Here is a 26,477-nt window from a genome sequence, read left to right as displayed (position 1 = left end):
TGAAGATGAAAGAAAATAAAATTCACGTTACTCAACTCACTGTGTGAAAACGTATTCTTACTCGTACATACTACTTTACCAGATTTATCTCATAGTTTAGATGGTACAAATTCCTTCTATTGTAAATGATAATAAAATAAAAATATTAGCATAAGAAGTATGCTTTTGGGCGTACCAGAAGATACCAACGCGTCAAAGGAGTCGCAAAAAAGCTCATTCCAGGTCAACTCGAGGGAAGAGAAGCACCGTATGTATAGGTACCTGCGTACAGAGTGTTTTCTTTTTTTCCTCCATCTTTTCACTCGTGCCTACTCGCGGGCTCTAAATAATTCAACTCGAAAATCGAGAAAACTCTCGTGACAAGCGTACGTATCGTACACAATACAAGAGCCATACGTCCTCATCTTTTTATCCACAAGAGAGTGATATCGATCGCCACTCTTTCTTTCTTTTTTTATTTTTTTTTTTCATCTCGTTCGCTCACTTCCGATTCAGAAATTCTGCCTTCGCGTGCAAAAATTTCGTTCGGTCATTGTACATGGGCGGAAGCTCTGGATTCTATTATTCAAACGGCGCTTGTTTACGTACCTTTTTTCCCTTCCTGATCAGCTTTACTCAAGTAAAAATGAGAAAAAGCCGGGAGGGACTGCTTTTTTCGCAGAGTCCTTTTTTTTCCCTTGACAATGCTAATAATTCATATTCCGTGCCCGAGCTCACGCGGAAGACATTTTTCTAGCCCGACCTACCCATTTTTTAGATCGAAAAATTTGCGAGATAAAAGTTTTTTTTTTTTTTTTTACTGTGATTTTCCTCGTTGCTGACGTGCACGTTTTTTTTTCCCCGATCCCCTGAAATAAGGAAAGTGGGTTATTTTAATTATGCACTCCTTCATTCGATCACAAGCAATCTGAATCCTTTTTTCTCTCCGTATTATTACTCTTAATTATTAAAGGGCTAGTAGTGATAAAAAATGAAACTTCCCGTGTAAATTGCATATTCTCATCAACGTACGATTTTTTCAATGATAAAGTAAATACAAGGACACGAACAAACACGCACGTTATAGTTGTTAGATGACTATGTATATAATTTACAGTGCATCATATTGATTCAACTTTTATTGTGCACGTATTTTTCAACGTATAAAAAATTTATAGGAATCGCATCAATAATAATAATAATAATAATAATAATAATAATAATAATAATAATAATAATAATATATAATAAGTGATGAATTATCTCAGAAAAATTAAGCGTTATAAAAATAATCTCATTGCATGAAAAAAATTAGTAAAAAACCGTATTATCTTAAAAATATATAATTTCAAGTAAAATCAAAAAACGAATTTTTTGAAGACAATAATAAAAAAAATATGTATTCAAAAAATTTACTTGTTACATACTCATAATGAGATGTATTTAAATGAACTTTTAGGATTATTTTCCTGTAATTTTTAGTATTACGAAAGCTGATAGTTTGTTTTTTAAAATTATATTAAATATTTCAAAATTATATATTTGATAGGATTTCCCTTGCGAGTCAAATATTTAAATTATTGAAAAAAAATTAGTTATCAATTGAATTTTTAGTTACTAGTTTTCACAATGTAAAAATAATTTCAAAATCATTTTATAAAATTTTTTTAATCGAGTTGCCTAAAACATTTCAATCGTATTATTTTCTTCGTAGGACAACGGTTTAAAGTAATATGTTTATTTATAAAAAGAAATAATACCGCTGAAACGTTATTTAACATTCATTATACAGTAAGATAAGAGAAAACACTAAAGATGAGCTTATCAAAATTCAGAAGTGTTATAAAACAAAACATTTTCGAAATTAATTAGTAAATAATAAATTAAAAAAAAAAAAATAACCAAAATCAGTGACTCCATCAATTCCACCCAAGTTAACCCATAGAAGTAGGAAAGATCCGATTAAAAAAATCCCCTTTCCCACAGATTCACTGATACGTACGAAATTCCAGCAAAGGTCCAACCAATGACCGGCGCAAGTGACATTAAAAATACCCGTCCGATCGATCCTACGCGTCAATAATTCAAGTGGATGAACTCGCGAGTGCAAAACGCATTACAAAAAAAAAAAAAAAAAAAAAAAAACCCACCCCTCCGCACTTATCGACAAGTGTTTTCATGCCCGCGAAAAAAAGGTGTAGCGCTTCACTCGTTGAAGGAGCTTTTGGAAATTTCCACGCCTCATTGTCGTCGCGGGACGCCGGAAGAAAAGGGGGGAAAAAATTCAATTTGAAATTCTAATTATAACTCGGGTTCATCCAGCCCAAGGTCTCCTACGAAAACACACACACACACGGCCCTCGCCCTTCCTTCTTTTTCTTTCTCACTCATTCGCTTAATTAGAAGGCGCGAGAGATGCCGAGGTGGTATAGCTGAACACTGGGGGTATCGTTTTTTATTTTTTCGTACAAAAGATTTTTTTCATTTGTTTTTCATGTTGCACATCAACTGGAACTATTTTTACAAGCGCGGTGTTGATTTTAATTAATTTATTCATTCGTGTTTTTTTAATATGATTTAAAAAATTATTAAAATTATGATAAATGAAACAAAATTAACTCTTTTCCGTCGCGGTTTATTTACTACAGAGATAATTAGTTTGGTAATCGTGTTTCGAGTCTTACTGAGGAAACTAACTCGAGGCAGCTATGAAAAATGGGACTCCATGCCATCTGTTTTAATGGCGGTCTTAAGAGGAGGGGGGGGGGAGTGAAAGTGGAGTGAAAGAGACAAATGGAAACGAGACGCGTCACGTACAAATACGGGCGAGCTGGTGCCAAAAATTTTTGCTCAGACTGGATTCAAGGGCTCATACGGCCACTTAACCTTGAAACTTGGGTAATATTTTTTCAAAGGGAATCGTCTCTTTCTGTCGCCTTATCGTTAAGTTTCGAAATAGCGATTACAAACTTTTTTTTGTTTCAAGTGCAGAAACCGCATCTGAAGATAAAATCCCCGGGGAGGGCGAAGAAAAACGTACAGTTTTATCCGACGATCTCCACTGGAGAAAAGTCTTGTTTGACAACAAAAAACCACACGCTCGTGGAATATTTTTGCAACTGATTAGCGTAATTGCAGGTAATTTTTACGTCCACTTTCCCCTTGACTCGAGAAACACTCGCGAAAATTGATTAGACTTTCGCATACGCACATCTCGGAAATCTTGCGCTTACTTCCCTCGTCCTGACTTTTTTAAAAACTTTTTTTTTTGTTGCTCTTTACCGAATGGCAAAGAGGAAGAAACAGCACCGAAGTTTACGTTAATTAGAATAAGTAGCTAGTCCGAATGAACGACTTTATTGGAGCCTTTTTAAATTATTATACTTTTTTATTAAGTTGGCGTGGATCAAAATAAAAAAGACTGGCAATTAAGGGGAATCATCGATTTTCCGGTTTACAAGGGGATTGTCGTGTCGAATGAAAAGCTATGACCTATATTTCTAAGCAATTTCAAGTGCTTTCAAATGGTTTGTTTGAATTAAATTTTTAATTAAAATCGCACGCAATGTGTTTTTTTAGTTATTATTTTGAATTAAATTTTAAATAAAATACTCGTACGGATTTTTTTTTATCTTAATTAAACAAATTTGAACTTGAAAAATTCTGAGGAAACGCTTACTTGTACAGTATTTAAATTAACTTTAATCAAAAGTTTAGCTCAAAACTACTAGGTATTGTTTGTTTTTTTTTTCAAATATTAAAAACACTTATTCGTAATTTTTTTCGTAACGAATTTAAGCTTTTTTTTTCATGAAAAAATCTAGTTCACGTTATTTTAGATTCCTTATCATGACATTGTAAACTTATTTACATATTTTTGTTATTTAATTTATAAAATTAAAAATGCTTCATTTTAAATCAAACAAGAAATGCATTACTTTCTGATAAATGAATAACTAAAAACTTTTTCGCATTTGACAGACTAATTTAAAGCACAAATGAAACCCTTTTGTATTTAGAATACATTTATGTTTGTTGATAAAAATTTAAAAAATGCATGATCAAATGATCGAGTCAGCTGAATTTTCACATTAATTACATTATATTTTAATCTCATTTGCTCGTTCTATATTCATAATACAGTTTTTAAAATAAAGAAAACAAATTTCTTTGAACAACTTTTTGATTCTTACTAACGATTTTCTTTATCATTTATGATACAAGTATGTTTCGGAAAACTTGAACTACTTAGAGGAAAAACGGAAAGCTTAGAACCACATAGAAAAACAGAAGGGGAATGAAGGCCTCAAACGTGAAGCCACTAAGTACAGAATTTAACTATGTTGAACTTGCTCAGTATGAAGTGACGCGTATGCAATGTACGCATGCACGTAAGGTGTAGTGTATACACACACCCACACACTCAAAAGTAATATATTCGTCTAATTTGAAAAGTCGCTGACTTTTTGGCTAGTGCAAATAAGGGATGGGCCAGAGTAAATTGAAGTGTAATTAAAGATTATTTATATATACTAGCTTTCGGTATGTGTGGTATATTACGTGTTGACTGTTCTACACTTTTATGTAGCATCACCACAAAAGAGTCAAGTCGGCAATTTTGGATGGAATGAACTGTTTTTTATTCCTCTCATTTGCAATTATATTTTTAATGTATGTGCAGACTCTCAAACACACATCCTGAATATTATTAGTTTAACTGCTTAAAAATTAGCAACCAAATAGAAATTACTGTTATTAATTTATTTTTATTCTTCCAATGAAGATAATTTTAAAAATAATTTTATGAAACGCCAGCGTATTATTTTGCTTCTTCGATAATTTATTTTCGATAGGTTGATGAATTGAAAGCTTTTATTTAAATTATTGTATTAAAAGTAAAATAATTATTTTTCAATACCGCTCAGAGTATTTTAAAAATTTTATGTTGTATGAGTTTGTATATTTCTTTAGATAATATTGAACATCGTTTGCCTAAACTAAAAACATTAACAGAAAAATACGCATATTTTTGTGCAAACGTTGGCTTACTTGAGTACTATCAATATTAGAAAAAAATCGAACCACATTAATATTCAGAAAACATTTTTATTTTTCCTTATTATTTTTATTCAAAACACATTCATATATTTTTAATTTTTTTTATACGAACTTATTTTTCACTTGGGCATTTATATCACTAAACTAAAACAAATAGTCCAAATTTATTAAAAATTATTTGTTAAAAAAATCAAGTCCAAGAGTTGCTTGCAAGTTTCACATTTTTCATCCACGTTCTTTTTGTAAAAATTATACTTCAAGTTCCATAGTACGCATGGATGAGCATGACACGAAAACGAGTCATACTTTGGACCCACAGACACAAAAAGTTGGTAAAAACCAAAAGCGACCATCAACGCGGAAGCCGAAAATTCAGCACGAAAATACGCCAGTGTCGCTCCACGAGGTGGTTCACGCGGAATTTTCATTTCCGGGTAATGCATCAAAGTCAGCCTGGGCGCGCACAAAAGACCATCGGAATGCGGGAGATATTCAATATGAGAACCGCTCGTAGCAAGACCGACATAAGCAAAAATCCTTCGGCCGCGCGGCTGGATTTTCATTTCACCCGGGAATAGCTGATGTGACCCCATTTGACCATCCGTGCTTTTATACCTATGTACGTGAAAAATTTCCAATGTTTTCGGGACTAGTTCCACCTCCCGTCCAGTCATTTAAAAAGTTTTTCCTTCCGTTTTTCCCGTCGCCTTAACTCTGACGGATTTTCGCGTCGGCGGAAAAATTTAAACCATTTAAAGTTCAACGCTGCAAACAGTTGGAAATTGTTGATAAAAATATAAATCCATCACACCCTCCCCAGTGGATCAGCAGAGGTAATTTATTATAGTTAGTAGGTATTTATTTGATAAGTGACGTATTTCTTTGTTTTTTTAATAAGTTTAAATTTTATTCTACCCAGGAAAATTTAATGAGAGTTTGTTGAACTACTGGAGCAAAAATATCATGTTAAAAACAAACACTGATTATATACTGAGAGAAAAAAGTAATAAAAATTGTAGAGAAATTCCAGAAAAAATTACCATTCTGCACGGTAAATCGGATGCAAGCTTGCAAATAAGGAAAAAATTTATTACTTTTCATGGTGAAAATTATTGTTTTAACAGTTAAAACTACGGTTCAAATGGTGAAAGTTATGGTAAGAACAGTAAAAATTATCATGCTGAAGCAGAAAACATTAAAATGATTGGTTAATAAATTTTACTTTCCCGCTTGGAAATTTTTACTATTCTAACCATAATTCTAACTACTTAAACTCTAATTTAAACTGTTAAAACAATAATTTCTACTATTAAAAATAACAATTTTCTCCTTTTTCGCCAGCTAGCACCCGGTTTACTAAGCAACATGATAATTTTTTTGTGAAATTTCTGTATAATTTTTATTATTTTTTTCTCTCAGAGTATGTATAGCGCAGGTATCGTATGTCCGTGGAAATGGAAAATTTATTTCCTTCGATTTTCATTACACGTATAACTACCGGTACACGCCCACATGTTTGTCGGCACAAGTTAAACTCAAGGTATATATATATGTAATCGTACAAGCGAGTAAATAGCGCATGAGCATTTATTGATTTCATGCAAACTTTCAATAACGAACTTATGTTTACCGAGAGCTTAAGCGTATGTGAGAACAAACAGTTGAAAAATACATAACGTCCGATACGCAAAGGTGCGTAGATATGGCGTGTTCCACATCGTATCCACTCATTCATGTACCCTCCCTCGATACTTTATAAATTCGTGCACATTCGTATTATCGTTGTTGAAGTTTTAACGTCATTGTGATAACGATGTTATTGTGATGCGTGTTTTATTTATCTACTACTTGTATGTTCTCCCCAACAGTTTGTTTGATTTTATTCTTTATGAAATGTCACAGGAGGAATATTTCTACAACAGTAATTATTCATAAAAGTTTAGGAAACATCGATGGAAAACAACACAATGTGTGCCAACAGAGTTGCGTCTTAAATTTTTATGGAAAATATCAGTGGTGTATGACACATGGTAATATTTTCCTTGAGATCATTCTTCACACTTTTTAAAATTTAAACCCACCTTTTTTAAAAAGTAAAACTTACTGGCAACGTTTTTTAAGACCAACATTTTAATGAACAACCAATTTTTATTCCTAAGAACTATTTTATAAATTTATAAATTCTGATAATGTCGGTTTTTTACGCTTAAGAAAAAACTTGATCGCGCCCCAGGATTCAAGTACATAGTTTTAAGAAACTTAACTTAACTGTTTTTACATAAAATGTTTTAAACAAACCACAGGATAGATTATAAAAAGATGTATTAGTTGACAAAAAGGTATTGAATAATGAATATTAGATATTTAAAAATCAATTCGTACTTAGTAAAAATCTATTAAAAATATTAAAAAAAAGGCTATCAAGGTTAATTTTTCTCTATCTTTACTGTACAAAATAAAATGAAGCCCTTATTTTTTTTATGTCATAAATTCCCACAACCGTTTGGCAAAAAAAAAAAACTTTCTCGTTTGGCAATGCAAAACATTTACATTTCATTTTTGTCTTGCGGATTTTTCGCCTAAGAAAAAAACACACTTTAAATAATATCCCTCCATTTCTCAAGCCGAAAACCAAACATCCAAAAATAAGAATTATATATTTTTTTTAAGTGAGCACGAAATTTCCGACGCAACATAGCGTTCCGCGCCAGTCCCGAGAGAGGAAGAATCTCCCCCTAGACTCATCCCTGGCATGCCTGTAACATGTATTTTCGTCCCGCACCTCCCGAAAAGAGCGCATCCCGAATACATAAAAAAAAAACGCGGGAGAAAAAGGGAAAAGGCCGAAAGAAAGAGAGGATTCAACGAGTATGTGCATGCATAGAGAAGAAAAGAATAAGCGGAGAAAAATCAATGCAGAGAGCAAAGTGCATCTTTTACAGCTCGTCGTGCAAACAAGAGCCTGGCAGCGTCTCTTTCTTACCTGTGTGCACGCTCGTATATACACACACACACACATAACACTTACGTCACAAGTCATTTTCATCAGTATATACAATGTTAAAAAAAATATAAGAATATACATATACACACGTGAGAGTGACTTATCACACGGTTCTCTGGGTCAGCGCGAGCGTGTCCTCTCCTATCGACCGCGACAAGAGAGCTTTCTCCCTATATAGGTATATATATTTCCTTTATCCTCTTACACTCGTCGACTTTTATTCTTGTCACAGCTCGGTGAAATTTTTCGTTCGCCCATCACACGCGCAGCTTCCGGAATCTCGTGTGGATATATATATATACGTGTATAACATTGCGTACATTATATACCTGCGTCCGATTTTTCTCCGTTGCGCGTTGTTTACAGTTTTATGAGCGGCTTTCGAGGGATTGATTGGTGTTTTCGGGGGACGGATAAGTGGAAGAGGTCCCGGGGAGAGCCCCTTGTTGCGTCCAGGATTTTTTTTTTTTTTTATTTTGCGGAGATTGCGTTAATCCTCTTGGCTGTGATTCTTTTTTGTTTACGGGGCATACTTGGCGAGGATTTTTTTCTTTGTAAAAAATGGTGGGGGGGGGAAGGTTTATGAGGGGCTCTTTTTCGGTATGGCTATATAGGGGGTGAGAAAAATAACTGGGGTGGCTTTCGTTACGGGGTCTTGTGGGTAAACGTGTTATCTTATTTTTTGAATGGTAAAACATTTGGAATTATGAGTATGTTTACCGTCACAATAAGATTTCAAGTGTTAGTAGAATTGTTGATACATGAGGTTTTTTTTTTTTGTTGTTAAATATTTTGGTATCAAAGACAATGTGGTCGAACTTTTAATTGGGTATTTTTGTTTTGAAACTTTCTTCGTTAATTCGTTGAAAAACCACATTTTTTTCGACAATGTAGAATACCCCTTTCAGATAAATTCAATCAAAATCAATTTACTGAAAAACCAGATAGTTCCAGGTAAATAATCTTTTGAATTCAAATATTTTCTTACTTTAAGAAAATATTTATCATAAACAAAATATTTTCAAAGTAAAATAATGCTATCTTGTTTTAAAATAATATTTACTTGGCATTATTTCAGTAAATATTTTCATGGTTCGAGAAATTTCTTTTAAATGTAATAAAATAAGGCTAACGAATAAAATTTAAAGGAAATAGGAGTACGAATGAATTGAAGGAAATTGGTAGCATTTTCGTTATTTACAAGTAAATTATAATTACATGGTCTTTCAAAGAAAGAATTGATGTATGCATTTTCAGCGATTGCTTTTTGTATTTACGTCCGTTGTATAAAAATTTTGATTTCTAAAGTTAGTGTTTAATTTTGAATTGTATGATTGCAAGAATATTATTATAAAAAAATTTTTTTTTTTTTACAGTTCGAAAAGGCATTATAAGAAAACATTTAGTTGAAATATTATATTCCCAAGTCTTAAGCCACATTTTTGCAGTGATTCAGCAATAATTTACCAAATAAAATTTTTTTTGCACTGTACTTTTTACAGAAAATCGTGTATGAAAAAGTTAATGAAAATTTTGATACCATAAAAAAACACGCGTAACGTCTAGTTGATGTATAAACACACCTCAAAAAATAAATTCTGTCAATTTAATACAGAGTTGTAATAAAGAAACAATATTTTATAATAAAATACCAATTAAAAGTCATTATTATTAGGCTTTGTATATAATTCAAACGTTCACAAGATCATTGAAAATTATTTTTAAAACTGAATACCCTCAGGATATCTCTCATACTTTTATGCAACGACATTAACGAAAAAAAAAAAAAAATTTCAGAACCCACATTGTGCTGGCTCTTTTCTCTTTCTTGACAGTAAACGTCAATAAGCACGTTTGGGGCTCCCTTTGTTTTCGCTCGCGTGAAAAGTTCCCCGCAGCAACTTTTCGCGTGATAAATCACCTGCTCCATCGCGTCGAGATTAGGTGCGATTTCAAAGCAGTCGTGAGCTAGAAAAAAAATGTGCCTTTCGATTTTTCATTCTTGGGCTAACGAGCGACCAAAGTATCTCGAATCAGTTCGAAACCAGCGGGAATAACAATAGGCAGAAAGTCGGGAACTCGATTCTGCAGACTTTCACGAGTGGTTTTCGAGAATGTGTGCCTTTTCGTGTATGTGTTGTTGCCGAAAGTACTTGAAATCATCCTCTTGAACAACAAGTTCGTTTTGCGGCTAAGCGCTTTTTGGACTTTCAGGTGGTGGAGATTTTCGTTTTTTTTTTTTGTTTTTCTTCGTAAATTGTTTGGATTTATTTTTATGGTAACATGAAGCAAACGCTTTACACGTGAAAAAATCCAACTACAGCAATAAGTAGACCTAGAAATTATTTTTTTTTTTTCGTGAAAAATAAATTTTTTGTTTCAATTTCTGTATATGTATTATATAACACGATATGCAACCAAATTTTCTCCTGCAAAAATAATGTGTATATTATACAAAGAAGGCAATAAGAAATTCAGAAGAAAATTTTCCAAACATTTTTTAAAATACTTAATAATGAAATATATTTTCTAAAATATATAGCACTATTTTTTTCAAAAAAAAAAATTTTTTTCAACGACTGTGTTGTAAGTATGGTTATTAAAAAAAAAAAACTCGTTTTCAAACTACTGAAAAACTAATAAAATAATTGTCCTATAAGTATCGAAACCAAAAAATCTTTATTAAAAGCCAAACTCATACATTTTCCATTAATGTCAAAGGACATGCCCAGTATACCTTCACTGAATCCCACACTCGACATCTAGGCTCGCGTGCACGTACTTAACAACCCCTTGCGTGGGTCGTTCTCCAAAATGTTGTTTGCAAATCTCAATGAGCAAAAGCTCTAAGCTGGCTAACAAGACTCTTTGTGCACGATTTTTTACAAATGTCTCGCGAGAAGTGCACGAGCGCACCTTTTGTGCAGTTGAAGAATAAATTTTTTTTTTTTTTTTTTTTTACTTCAGCACAACACAAAGCTCCCCGTTTGCCAAGTTTCGACTCGGGTAGGTAGTTTTCGAATGAAAAAATCCCGAGAAATCGTTTTGATGAATCTCTTCGCGTTTAAAACCAAGTTTGACGCATTAGCGGAGTTAAAAAGTTTACGTGTTTTTGCAGCCGATTCGAGTTACCCCATTGAAGCACAACAACAACGACCGCAGAACTGCCGCAACGACGGCAACGAGATAAAAAAAAAAAAAAAATTAATACCCCACGCGAACTTGAACGAGAAACACCACGACAGGTTGTAGTGTAAAAAAAAAATGCATTCAGATACCATCTCTCTGCCATCTGATTTGGGAGTCTGTTATTAAGAAAAAAGAAAAAAAAAATGGAAAAAGCGAAAAATTGCCATTGTCTTCCACGGTGAGGACACATGTACGTATGGTTACTGCTATACACTTTGGTATGAACAATGGGAGGGAAAGCGAGATCACGATAAAAGACTGACGTATATCTTTGTTGCCTTTGAGCCCAACTCGAGCGATTGAAAAACACACACATTCGATTTCTCTCTCACGAGAGAAATTTGTCCCGAGACGGCTCGCACTATCGAAAGAAGAATATTTATTGGCGTGAAAAATTTTTCTGACCTCAAAAATGCAGACATTTTTACCGTAGACCCAACGGTAATAATTACTGCAGTTCTTTTCTTCAAGTAGATAATAAAAAAACCTCACCAATGAAAAAAAAAAAATTTTCATCATGTTAACACATCAGTTACAGAAAAAAAAAAAAAAAAAAAAAAAAAATTGGTCGTGACATTTTCGAGATGCGCTCGATCGTTAATCCGTAAACATGAACAGAGTAAACGTAAACCCAGTGCTCTGAAAGTACACATCGCAGCAGCGAAACGTGTTTTTGAATAATTAAATGCATCATATACACGCGAAAAACCGTCCGTAAGCGTATAGTTCCTACAATATAATACACGCGAGGGTTGAAGAAAAAAAAAAAAAAAAAAAAGAAAAAGAAAAAAAAAGTTGGTACAGCCGCAGCGTGTGCGCAGCGCTGATTGAACGTCTTAATATGTAAAAACCGGGGAAATTGAATCGCTCGCGTTTTTGCCGTGTACTATATGCATATCGCAATTTTAATTGAATTTCGTACAGCTACTAGAAAAAAACTTGATTTTGAGAAAAATTTTGATAAAAAAACCAATGCAATCGATCTATATACTTTACGTCTTGTGCGAAATGATACTAACACCTCCACCTAAATCCATTCATAACGAACGAGAAGCCAATTATTAAAAGAAAAAAAAAAAAGACACTTGCACTCCTCGCCGACGATGACCAATCTAGCCGTAAAATACATTTTAAAAACTTAAAGGGACAGGAAAAGCATATACCTGCACGAAAGAGATAGAAAAAAAAGAATAGAACGAGTAAACCGAGTCATCAATGGGGGGGGCAAAAACCGCGAGGTGGAGAGAAAAACTTCCCGTTCATAGCCATTGAACCGCGACGTATGGGGGGAAAGATCCTTTTTCACACATTTATAACTTACGCACGTTGAAATCAAAAAAAAAAAATGCTCCTTAAACGCTGCTTTGTCCCCCCTCGTTTTTTTTTTCTTGTTACACGAAAAAAAAGGGGGGGGGGCTCGGGGGCATTTTCTTCTCCCTTCCAACGTACGTATACATATACAACCCAACTCGTGGCTCGCAGGCTGGCCGGTCTCGGCGCTGCCGACGCCGTTATTGATCTAGGCAGGCAGGCTTGCAAGCACACGAGCGAGTCTCGAAGCCACCACACACACATAGGCCACCTCGCCCCCTCCACTACCGTGTATACACCTCCTCAGCTGCTATCGCTACCTCTCTCCGTTTGAGCACACGATTAAGAAAATAAAAAAAAAAAACAATAAAAAAAAGGTTAAAAAAAAGCGGACGGACATAATTGTATGGAGGAAGCTTCCCTTTTCCTTCGCTCTACGCGGGTGTGGTAACACACGATGACGACACCGCTTTTTTTCTCTGTTCTTAACAATGTATACGACACGTATGTATGCGTGATCGCGTGCGCGACCCCCTCTATTTTTTTTTTTTTTTGTCCACGGTCGCTCGTTCAAAGGGCATCATTCACGCAAAGTCGAATCGGAATCGCATTAACCGAGGGATGCGTTTACCCATCCCCCCTGCCCTACGGACGAGAAAAGCCCAGAAGTCGAGAAAGAGAGACTCGAGGGTGTTGGGTAATTTTTGTTTTAAAAGAACCATTAATAAGCACTCGTACGTGTACAATTGTGGGAGAGGGGAGGAGAAAAAAAAGCTGCGACATGTCGGATGGGAAGAGCGTAGAATGCTGGGGAGGGGGAGGATCACCTGTTCATGCGTGCATGGAACGCTCCACTTGGGGTTTCCCCTCTTTCTCTCTCGCAAAACCTCGTTCAACCTACCTTACCTTATACTTCACCCCTTGGGTTTTTTTTTTTTTGTTTTTCCCTCGCACTATCACGTAGCTAATGAAAAACACTGACCTCCTCGGCTCACTGCCTCCTCGTCCTCATGCTGCGCGTGTACGTGCCACCGATTCTTCTTTCGCTTCGGCAACGATACTTTTTTTTTCCCCGTCCCAGGAGTATAATTTCACCACCACCGGCGAGCGAGCTTTCCTTGAATAAAAAAAAAAAAAAACAATGCAAATGATAGGCTCGTGGACGAGGAACGCGCGCACGACGAACCGGCGTATACCTGTTTTTTTTTTTTTTTTTGTTCATCCAAATGAGCCGGTCGTTTGGGAACGTGAAAAAAAAAAAAGGAAAAAAAGAAAATGAGGCCAAAAACAAGAAGCTTGTCAGAGTAGACGGGAGCAGATGCGAACTGCCAGGACGGAGCAGCCCGACGACTGTCCGCTGCTGTTGGTGGTGTACCAGCGGTGGACCCCCAACCATGGTAGTGCGCAGCCGCGTCTTTGGGCGCCTGCGTTGTCAACTTTCGCGGGTGGAAACGAGAGACACCGATGTATACATATATATATATATAGACCGGGGGACAAGGAGGACGCACAGGTGGAGTATAGGGGTGTACGCAAGGGGGGGTACACAACGCACGTGAAACTATCGTTATATCATGTACGTGGGCGCCTCTTTTTGCTTCGAGTATCGTGTGTACACGCTGTTTCTTTTTTTTTGTCGTTCGCGCTCTGTATAGGTTCTTTTGTCTCGTTCGTGTTTGGGATGAATACTGCACTCGAGGAGCGAAGGGAGAAGAAAATGATCGAGTCGACGAATCCGGGGGGGGGGGTAACCGCTATTGTATTTGGAGCGAAATGGGGATTAGCAGCGGGTGTCGAATATAACTATGTAGAGGAGATTTTCCGGGGGTGTTTGTTTAACGGGGATTGTTGTTGCATGTTTTGTTTTGTGCACTACATTAATGTCAAGTGGTGGAAAACCCATTGTTTCAAAGGTACACATAAGTTTTTTACTTTTATTTATTTTTTTTTTAACAAAAATGGATGACGGTGCCAAACGTATTTTATGGGCCATGCCCTTCTGTGATTTTACTTGATGTGATTATACCCTGTTAAATGATGATTAAAAAAATTAAGTGTTTTTTATTGTATTTAATTAATGAAAAAACTCGATCGTGTACTATAAAATATCCGCATAACTATAATACAAATAATACAACATAAATTATAATGTGGATGTGGCACAATGGCAAACAATATTTTCTAACAGATACATTAGTGATTCGACAGACTTGTACTTACGTTACCTTCCTTAGTAACCGCAAATATGAACTATCCATCTCTACAATAATTTTTTATACAAGATTAAATTTTTACCCCTTTTTTGTACAAATTAACGTTTATAACTTTGGAGCAATGGCTTATAAATTCAGATAGTATACACACTGTGGGTGCAGCTTTGTTATCGAGTGAGGACATTTTTTCACAGAGGAGAAAAAGGATAAGTTTGTGGTGTACGTTCTTGGATGAGTTTTTTTTATATTTCGCGCGAATACGCAAACGCTAAGAAGATTATACTTCGCGAGATGTACCCGTGGAGATGCTTTTCGTCGTGGTTTTTGCGTACGTTTTCAGGGAGTACGAGAAGGGATTTCGCGCGCTGATTTTTTTTTTTTTTTTTACTACCAATGGTTAATACAGTGAAAGGAATTTAATCGAATCTAATTGGGAAGCGGTCGTATATAAAATATTGTAGTATATTTGGATATTGACCTTATTGTGAAATCGTTAATTAAGTTTTATACCTTTATACGTTAAAAAAAATCAATTTCTTTTTATTTTCAAATAAGCAGCTTAAAATAATATTATTTTTATCTGTGATTTGCGAATTAAATTTTACTCACAATAATTTTGGACAATCCTAAAAAAATTTTAAATAGTATAAAAAAACAAATTTTTTGAGATTTTTTAATGCGCAAGTTATACTTTCGCAAATTTAAGTAAAATATATTATAAAAGAAAAAATTGCGTAAGAAAAATATGGGTACTCATTTTTTATTATCGTACAACGTGATGTCATCTCTATCAAATCGCTCTAGTGATATAAATAGGAAAAAGGTATCCAAGATCTTCAACAAATAATTTTGTCGAGGTATAATTCCCGTGCTTTTTTTATCTTTTTATTCTTTCAGTTGCCATCACTTACTGTCTCGATACTGTTTTCATTTTGTAGACAAACAATACCAACCTTATCTTTAATCTCGCACAAGTCCCAGGAAAAAACGCGATGCTAGAGCTAAGGGAGGATTTATTTTTTGTGTACTACGTTACAAAAACCAGATTCTTTAAGATAAAAGATAAAAAGAATTCGTGATACTAAAAAAATAGGGGGGGGGAGGGAAATAAAAATAAATTTCTTTATGCAGCCACTTCAAAGCCGAAAATCGCCAACGCGTGGGCGGTAGATACTTTAATGTACCTCTCTGACCCTGACCCCTTGATTTATCTCACTTCTCCACGAGCCCACATCAAAAGTGAGTCTCATCAGCGAATCCATTAGTCCTTTTCCACGTTATCCCACCTCCCATCGGAGATGAAACGCGCTTACCCAATACGTGATAACGTTGGGATAGTAACACTACACCCCTGCGTCTCTCAAGTTAAAAGGTACACCCTTCTGAAAGTGACCACACGCACTCAAGTCTGGAAGCGCGTCGAGCTAAGAGCTTTATTAGTCAACCCTACATCGATAAGGTTTTTCCCTTTGCCCGTGTAAACGTGAAAGCGCAGCGAGAGAAAAATAGCAAATACAGAAGCGCAGTCGGTCGATTTCATACGACTTTTCTCCCCTGGCGGGAGGGGTAGGGGGTTAATGGCTGTGGCAACCTGTGTTTTTTATGTTGTGGAAATGCAATTTCTCTATGGGTGAAGGCTAAAGTTTTAGTACGACCATGGGTGCCCATAAAAAGCTGATGTATTTAATTGTTGATGTAAAATATTATTAGTGATTCATTGAAAATTCAAGTGCATTTTAGATTACAAGTATAATAAATTGTGTATTAAAAACACTGGCAGCCACTTAGATTTTTAACGAGTTTCTAGTGGTGAATCTGTGCGTTGGTGCTATATGTGTGTGTTAACTGATGTGCTTATAATCGTGAATTTTTTTCCCGACTTGGTTGCAATAATTTTTTTTTTTAAGGCAATTTTTTTTACCAGCACCTATTTTTTTGTCGTAAAACAAAATGTTTTTTCATTCGTTAATACAGGACTACCATTTGGTATTATTTTTAAAAATATGGCATGTACCACTGTCAAGTGTGTGAATTAACGAACTATTTTCGAAACTTACAATAAAAATCACTATTTTATTCGGAACAGGAACCACGTGAAAAATAATTGTCTTTGAAATTCATGTAAAGTGTAGCTTGAACGAGAAAAATGCAACTGCGTATTCCTGTTTCTCAAGTTCTCAAGTTGGGAAGTAGCAAAGAAGCTGGAACTATTTCTCGGTGGAGCCGTCGAGGCAAAAGAAAACTCCTGAAATTCCCCTTCAGAAAAAGCTCACGCCACCTGCTCCTTTCAAATCACGTAACGCTTGCTCTCCTTCATCTCGAGAATTTTCACGCAAAAATTTCCAACAATACATTGCGTTCTCATCCTACACTCTACGTGTTACTGACGCTCGGGAAAACCAGAATCAGCAGTTTAACTTTTCCAGTTTGACTTGCTTCATTTATCCAATAATTCAATTTTGCTGGTAATTTCGGCACTGCAATTTTTTTTTTTTTTTCAATAATTTCATAAAATTCTAAAAAAAACGTTATTACTTTTTCGACTACATTGGTGTAGTGCCATCAAACGAATTGGAAAACTTTAAATTTTATTATTTTTTGGACACTGAATTATGAAAAAAAAGAAAAAGATGACGTTGCAAATGTATCCTCACGTGCAATTTCGCGTGCTTACTACAGTTTTGCAAAAAAAAATTTGGAGCCTGAAAAATTGACAACTGAACAGAAGAAAAATAAAAGAAGTCGATATTTTTAATTTACAGCCTTGCCGTTCGAATAAGAATTCTCAAAGAAAACGAAAATTGAGCAGAAATTAACATCAACCCATAATTAACTGTACCTAATTTTATTTTAAATTAAAAACATTTTTTTACAATGTGTGATTTTCCAAATGATTGTGTTGTCAGATAACAGTAATATACATAAAAAAAAGAAAACTGAAAAATTTTTTTAATAAAAAAGTATCCCGTTAAATGTCACAAGTAGTACTTACTTGAAAAAGTTAACATCACTACGCTACTCCACCATCTCGACTATCATCTGTTTTCCCATCACGAACTCGACGTTTTTCTTCCCCACAGCCAATAAGCCTACGAAGTAAGTAGGTGCGATTAGAGGTGACGGAAAAAAAACATAAGAGATACGATCCTCTTACAGAGACGACGAGTGCCTTCTTAGCCACTGATACGTAAAGTTCTCTCACCTCTGATTACTTTTCCATTCGACTAACTTACTTTTTTTTTTTTTTTTTCAAGAAAACTTTTCATTTGGGAATCGACGCTTCGGGTACTCTGAATACAGCGAGGCAAACTTTTTTTTTATTTCATTGAAAACTTCTTGGCAAGAGTTCCAATGAGCGAACAGCAAGTATTGAAATCGGACACCGATTCTGATGAGCTTCTCTTCGAATCACTTCTCTACGTTCACCATAAAATTATGGTTTACGCTTTTCAATGGCATTGTACCCTAGTAAAGGCTAACTTGTTAAATTTATTACGTTTTAAATCTTATAAAATTTTTCATAATTTATTTTTATTATAACCTACAGTTATTCAGTAATTTCTGGTTTATTTTGTATGCGCATAGTAATGTTGCAAAAATTAGTTTATGCAAAATTATGTTTCGTTTTTCGATTCTTCCAGTCAGCGTATAAATCAATGTCATTGAAATTGATACACATGATGTAGTGAAAAATACCTGGATGATCTGGAAGACAAAGACTTAAAAAATAAGGAGAATGGTATTTTCCATCCATAGCAGTAAGAAGTCAACAAATTTATGAAAATAAAACAATAAAAAAGGAGAATGCAAAAAGTAATGTACTGAATACAGAGATTTAATTGAAAAAAAAAAAAATATTTCTTCCACAATTAAGTAACCCCGTGAACACCCGATTGTATACCTCTCACTCACAACTCGCTGATTCTCCCCAAGCTCATTTGAAAAAAAAAAAAACAAAAATTATCACCACCATCACAAAACCCCTTGTTTTATCAGTCATGAAAAAAAAAAAAAAAAAAACTACAACACCCACCAGCCCTCATAAACGAGGACGCCACAACATGTAGAGAGAGAGAAAGAGAGAGAATAATACAGAGACACTATCCGAAGGACGCTGTTATCCCTAATCTCTCACCCTCATCAGACGAGCCATTAGTCAACCTCTATCTATCTCGCTCTTCCCCTTCGCCCGAAAACTGTGCCAAGTTCAAAGCCACTGGATGTACACCTACCTATACATAATAACCCCGCACATGATACACAAATCTCTCCCCCTTCTCCTCTTATTTATACGCAAAGTCATCCGTCTATCTATCGACGTATCCGCCGCGGGGAGAGCTAAGGGTGGTAACGGCTTTGTTTTTTTTTTATTTGGCACCCCGAAATTGTATGATAATAAATCCATGCATACGCAATACGGTACATATGTGCACCGTTTTTTTATATTTCATCATCGATTCAACACAGGCTGGCCTCTCGATAAGCTGCTCAAACAACGCGCGTCCGGTTGGATCGATATGACGTGTCTGTTGCCTTTGTATGAGTGCCTGTCTGATTACGGGAGGGTTATGCGTGGCATGAGTGCGATCGAGTAATTTTGCGGCTCCGAGATGATGTACGAGCGAAAGATCGGGTGATACGTAGGTATTTTTTTTTTTTTTTTTTTTTTTGGGCGGACAATTAGATTGGTCGTAGTTGGAATGAGGGCTGATTCTAGTTTTTTTTAATTTGTTGAAAGAAATTTTTTTTTTTTTTTACTAGATGCTTTAATTTTGCTGGTTTGAATATTGAGTACTTGTCGCGTCATGTGTATAAGTATACTAGATCAAGGTGGACATGGTTTTTTAATGTGTCGATTCTTTTTCCGAAAAAAATGAAACTTAAAAAAAAATTTGGTGTCTTTTTAGAAGACATTGTTTCCTTTTAGCCAAAAATAAGTACCTTGTACAATAGGAAAAAAAGTAAAGAAAATTCGATTGTTTTCCATTTTTTGCTTCTTTCAGTTTTCCTTGATCGAGTTTTTATGTAACCTAATCTAAAAATTTTTAAGATTTAAATAGTTATATTAACTTTTTTAATAAAATTTTTGCAGCAAAAATTATATCAGAGCCGTAGAAGTTTATGAATTAATTTTTGATCCAATTAAAATTTTGACTGATACCCCATGAGGATAAAACTGATACTTCTATTAATTTCGGTTGAAACCGTTAAACCCTCAAAAGGATAGCGCACACGAAAATTTCACAAAATTAATGTATCAGAAAAATTATTTTCGTGGCAATTTTTAATTAGCAGTAAAATAATGTTTTTTTTTTTTATAGAAAATTACGTAAAACCATTATTTTCAGTAAAAAGCCTCAACTAGACTAAATTTCGAAATTCTTATCACCCCATTTAAAGCCTGTAAGGAGCTTACTAATCCCATTTAAATCTTAAATGAAACCGCCTGGCGCTTGGAACTTGCTTTAAAAAAAAATTGAAACTCTCCTTTTATTTAAAAAATTCTTTTTATGTAATTAATCATTTAAAAAAAAAAGCAAGTGTTACTTTTATCGTGGAAACGTCAACAATCATATTATCTTTATGACATTTACAAAATCATTAGACAATGATTTCAGATGAAAAAAAAAACCAACTACTTGACTGCAAATTTAATCTAACGATTTGATAAATAATTTAGAAAATAAGTTGTACCCAATGTACGGCCTTATATAATAAAAGCAAAAACAAAGAGAGAAAATTTGCTCTCGATTTAGCACAATCAAGACTCTTTAATTGGCAATTCCGCAAAAACGAAATAGGCTGGCTGCAGAAGATGAAAGAGAAATATGAGAAAGTCGAGTGGCAACGAAACCGCAGACATCAGCAATAAGACAGCTTGTAGCCTTCTAATTTTTCTCGGTCGTCGTGGTTGACTGACGAGACGCGGAGCAAAAAAAAAAAAATCAATACGTCGCGCCTAATGGTCTTAACATCGCGATGAGACACACTTGGACAATCGGACGTTTCCTCTGAACTGGGGTGTCCGTGGTAACAACTCTTTCTTTTTTCTTCCGGTAGAAACCGATCGCTGTATATTTACTTGTTTTCTTGCTTTTACGAAAACAAAGTTTTTCCATTTCGCTTAAAAAAAACTTTTCATCGAGAGATTTAATACAAAATGAGCTTTTCCGAACTCAAACACCCTCCAAGCGAAATTCTTAAATTTTTTTTCCCTCCCAATAAAACGTTGACAATCGAAATCGCCGTGACGAGGCGAAAATAAAAAGAGTACAAAAGAAACTTGTCTCGGATGACGTCCGAGCTACCTACGTAAGAGCCAGTCAAGCTAGCAAAGTTCTGGCCTCTCGTGTATTGGGTTGCCGAGGAGCAGGCGCTCCAATTATTATAGTTTAGTCGTCTTCATGTATGCTCTTGAGATAATTAAACGTGTCTAATAAAGAAAAATAATCCTCGCAAGATTGCGATGGTAAAATTTACTTACTTGGAGGTACGTTGTTTTTACGAGGAAGTATATGTGCTCCAAGGAAAGTTTTAATCTTCAACTTATCATCTATGATCTTGTATTTTTCACCAGACTTTTTAAGAGCCAGTGCGTTAAATCAAGGAAAATAAAGCAGTAATAGCTACTTTTAGAGCGAAATGAATTAAAATTAAAAACAGTAAATTAAACGCGTTCTAGGATTAGTTCTCATCACATTTCTTCCGTTATAAAACTTTCCTAATGAAAAAAAAAAAGAAAAATAGATCGTATCTCTCGCTGAATTTCGCGATTCATCAAAAATCTGACGGAAGCGACCTCTTAATTAGACAATGCACGTGCGATATTGTCCTCGACGTCACAGTGTCGTTGGGTACAAAAAATGAAAAAAAGTGTCCTGCGTCATCCGATAAACTTCAATATCAAGTGCGCATACATATGACACGCGCGCGTCTGACCTAAACGGGATGTACTCCACTTGTCCCTGCAGTATTGCACTTTACCTTGCGGGAAAAGAAGAATTAGGGCTTAGCTTTGACTTTTTTGTTGCGTTATTTATTTATTTATTTATTGCTAGCCACGAAGAACGTACATCATTGTACTTAAATTTGATTAACAAATACAATCGCGGTTAATACCATATGTTTTTCCTAAGTTTTTCGTACGTTTGACTTATAATACTGTAAGAAGGTATTCAATTAAACCTATGCGCAGTAGTGTCTTAAAAAAAAAAAGGAAGGAAAAAAAACAATAATATTAAAGTATAAAAAATAATTAAATAAAAGATAATCAAATAAAATGAGAATAAGATTTAAATAAATAAACATGTATGAGTATACATTTTTTAAAGTATTTTTTTCATCATGAAAGTTAAGAAAACAGGATTCTCTTTTCGGATGTTTACGCTACCTTGAAGATTCAAACGTAATATTTATCAAAATCTCGTTTCAGGTGAAAAAATGTAAGCTGGCTGATGGAGTAAACATAAGTTAAATACAAATTTTGTCTTTAATTTCTTTTTTTTTTTTACTTGAACATTACCCAAGAAAAAAAACGATATCAACCCCATTAATTACTATACTAAAAACGATGTGGAATTATTCCGAAGCGAAGACTAGTTTTTTTTTTCCTCAAGTGAAAGCTTCACACCCATCACTTATACGCAACGCTGAAACACTTAGAAAAAAATACTGGTGTCTTAAGCGTGCACATACACGCGAGGTCATTAGCACGTGAAAGAAAATAAAATAGTGCACGAGCCAGCGTAACAAGAGCTTTTTGTTCGCCTAGTGCAATAACGCGAGATGGCGCCCTCTGCATGCAAAAAAGTACTAGAATTACATAGCATGATGTACGCTTATGGATTTTTTATCGACGTTGTAACGTATAAAGGTTATTATTTTATATAATACCGAGTGTTGTTTGTTATGTATACAAAAAATTTTTAAGCAAATTTAGATCAAAAACAATTTTTTTCAAGAAACATTATTTTTTAATCAGACATACTGTTTTTTTTAAGGTGAGGAAAAACTTTTGTGATTTTTTCGTAAAAAATTTATTTAAAAAACACACAAAATTTAAGTACTAATTTTTTATAATATACAATATAATAAAAAGTATTTAAAAGGGTTTTTGAAAAAATTAGCATGAAAAAACTTTTGTGTTTTCATCAAAAAAAATTTAGGGACTTGAAAATTTTGCTGCATGATATGATATAACCCAATATTTAGCAAATTGTTTTGTACAATAATCTACATCAGTGTCACTAAAAGTACCTGTTACAATTAAAAAAAAAAAAAAACTTCATCCATGAAATTGGTTTTTTTTTCAATGTCAACGTATCTTTGATTTACCAGATAATTTTTTAAAACGCTAAGTCCCTATTTTATTTCAAAAATAATATTTTTATCAATTCTGAATTTCAATGAACAAAAAATTTGTTTGAAAAACATCTATTTTGTGAGCAAATACAATAGATATTTTCCCGTAAGTGGCGTAGATTCAGATACAAAGCAAATACGTGCACAAAAATATACCTACACCTATCTAGGTTTGGTCAGCTGTTCTAACAAAACGGGGGGTGGGAGTACAAGTCGTAGTAGCAGCAGCAGCAGCTAACCGATCGATGAGCTTTCGCCTGAAACGCTCGTATGTACATACACTTGACTTTTCTTCTTCGATTTAATTCGCTGCTATTTCTCTCTTCCCACATACATGTATACGTGTACATATATTTTTTTTTCTTTGTCGAAGACCTTCGGTTTTTTACTCCACGTATGTCGTTGCTACGATTACCCCCGGGCGATCGACATTCGGCTCCACTGTACTGCTTTATTATATCTTTTTTATCTTGTTTCTTTGCTTACGCTTCTTCTCAGAGCCAACGATTTGTTGGATTGGTCTCAGGGGGGCCTCGCTCTTTGAAATTCCTCAATGCTATCGGGTCCAAGTCCAGCTTCCTTTTCGCCAGGTTAGGGGGATGGGGGCGACCTTGCGGTTCTTAAATTCGCCTCTGTCGGAAAAATTGCCCGATTATTTTATTATAATAGGAAAAATGGATTTTATTTTTACTCAACTTATCGCCAAAAATAAGATAAAACAATTTATTTCATACTGAAGAAAAAAAAATTGTTTTTGAATTTGATTGAATTTCTCAATGGATTCTTTATTTCTTAGTTTGAACAGTGAATTTATATGCATCAGGGTAAAGAAGAAAATTATCTGGAATTCGTTATAAGATACATAAAAAAGTCACTGTCAATTCCTTACCTCGTCCTTTATGCACGATAATCACAACAACGAAAGTAAATAAAATGTTTCCAAATTTTCAGCTCACGACTACCTCAACTGTTTTACCAAATGACGATGTACTCATTAGCACACGAAACCAATCGTTAAGATTCAAGAACATGCGTGGCCTTCCATTACCATCAGCTCACGGAAACGACGGACAAACGCTTCTTTGTTTCTTTCTTTTTTTTTCCTTTTTTTTGCGCAATACACTTTTCTCTTATCTGCCTCAGTTAATCCTTATTTACGCGGGTTGTATCCCCCTCTTCCGGGTAAAGCAGAAAGAAACGAGCAAAATGTACGATGAAACGGTAATTGATCCTAGTTTTCCTTTGGAGGGTAGGAAATAGCAAGAATCGAGGCGAAAAGCGATTGTTGGAAACGATATAACAGTAAAGAGATTGTCTTCGCAGGACAAGGACACTTATATATATTTCGTAAAATTTAAATATTGCATACAAGGCGAAAAACTCGGAAAATGTTTAACTCGTGATTACTCGAAGAATAAGGCATTTCCGCAGGCAGACTTTGAAAAGCACTGCAGTGCCTGAATCAAGATGGAGTTTTTACGTACTAAAATATATATACAAACATATTCGAGTACGTCATAAAGATGCCATTTTAATTCAGACACAGGAATGTCCAACCTGCACTAAGATATTTATACGTATGTTTCAGATACTCGAGATACTTAAATTTCTCGATGTGAGAGAGTGAGGTTATGTTTAACAGTGAAAATTCACTGTTTTTTCTACAATCTACGACTTTTTTAAAATTTACATCATTCCTGTATGTTTTAAGAGAATGTGTGATGAATTTATGGTCTTGATTTGTAACAGAAAAGTTGACGAGCTTTTCAGAGGAGTCACAGATTATCGACGAAAGACGCCCATTCGCTGAGTGCAGTAATCCAAAACAACGCCACCTGCATGGCAAGAAGAGGCGATGATGAATAACACAACTACATAACCTGTTGTTGGCTGTGAACTTATTTAATTATTTTTTGTAGTTTTAATGCAAATTCCTAACACTGAAAATCCATACTTTGAGTATCAAAAATGCATTAAAACTAAAAAATCAACCAACAAAGTTTGTAACAAACACGTAAGAGTTTTTGTATTCGTGTTATCCAGCATCGCCTTTTTTTCCTGTTCAGGTGGCGCTGTTTCAGATAACTGCACTTAGCAAATCAGAAAAAACATGGCGTGACGAGTCGTATCGTTTTTCAATCCTATGCACGTAAATAAAATTTCATAATAACAAAGTATTCCATTTTATGATATTTCATAATACGTAACATCTCGATCCCTGTCTCTCACATGTTGAAAACCCAATTTCCATTACTTTATACGAAGTAAAAAAAAATGTATAATAGACAGACGGAGAATCTTGAAAAACTTAAGGATGATTATAAAAGTTCTCCATGTAATATCAGTCTCGTACATCGAGGGAACTACTTAGAAACGCAATCTCATGTCTCACAGCTATGCACCGTTGGTTCACCCATTTTTCGTGCGTAAGTACACGTGTAATATAGCAAGCAAGCCACCCCATACACTCCCGTTCTCGTGTTCTACTTTCACGCTACCCCGCGGAGCTCACTTCGTCACATAAGTGTTTTGTCTTGTTCCTCGTCACTCCGTGTATAGTCGTTACCTCACGCATCACTAAGCTTTCGTCGCACTTGTTATTCTCCTTCTTCTTTGCACGCGAATTTTCATCAACAACACAACCTTACGGTATTACCTATATACTGTTTATACTATTCTTTTCTAAGTTTGTAAAAAATATGTCACGGGTGAGATTTATTTTATCGTAGATGGAGGACGTTTACCACAGTTGGCGGGGAAATTTTTTTTAGAGAAGGAAGGGGACGCAAACATGTAGCAACGTTGCAAAGTTCTGCCATTTATCGCTTGTAGGTATCGTATTTGTATGCGTATACATGCCTATACTTGAGATTTAGACGTTTTGGTTATAATAATTATGCACAAGGATTTTATACTTATAGATAAATATCCGTATTTAAATTGAACAATGTTTTTGGTGGATTTGTCGAAGGAAATGAGATTTGTTTTTTATAAGTGGAGAAAATCCTTCAGTACAAAAAAAAAATTTTTTTCTTAATGCTAATTAATATTTATAATCTATAGCAATAATCATCGCTCATGTCAGGCTAAAAACAATATATAAATGTTACAAGTGAACAAAGTAAAGGTCCTTTATTATATTTAATTTTGTACTTTTTAAAATTTCTACAGACCATCTTCCGTCTTAATAATACATAAGCTTACATGTTAAACTGTAATTTTTTCTGAAAAAATGTCTAAAAAAGGGTAAGGTGAAGTGGTCCGGTCCAACTACGCTCTCATTTAAGCAAAACTATTTCATAGATTTTCAAATTATTATTTTTTTTTACAGTGCATTTCTTTGTAGGAAAAATTTAAGTTTG

General features: G+C 34.6%; 2 protein-coding genes across 4 annotated transcripts in view; one reads left to right on the top strand and one right to left on the bottom strand.

Moving 5' to 3' along the window:
* Positions 1–13,651, bottom strand: part of Cadps (calcium-dependent secretion activator 1) — a 41,331-nt gene extending 27,680 nt beyond the window's left edge. For all 3 annotated transcript variants that reach the window (XM_014357129.2, XM_089595527.1, XM_014357132.2), the window contains exon 1: positions 13,524–13,651. The gene's annotated coding sequence lies outside the window, so the exon portion shown is untranslated. The remainder of the gene's footprint in view (positions 1–13,523) is intronic.
* The window catches only part of LOC106642379 (uncharacterized), a 113,473-nt gene that overhangs the window by 43,174 nt on the left and 43,822 nt on the right, over positions 1–26,477 (top strand). The window lies entirely within an intron of this gene.

Source organism: Copidosoma floridanum, unplaced genomic scaffold (assembly GCF_036245765.1).
Source record: "Copidosoma floridanum isolate Cflo_tuat_1 unplaced genomic scaffold, Cflo_Japanese_pri ptg000025l, whole genome shotgun sequence".
NCBI lineage: Eukaryota > Metazoa > Arthropoda > Insecta > Hymenoptera > Encyrtidae > Copidosoma > Copidosoma floridanum.
This window is presented reverse-complemented; position numbering and strand designations above follow the sequence as displayed.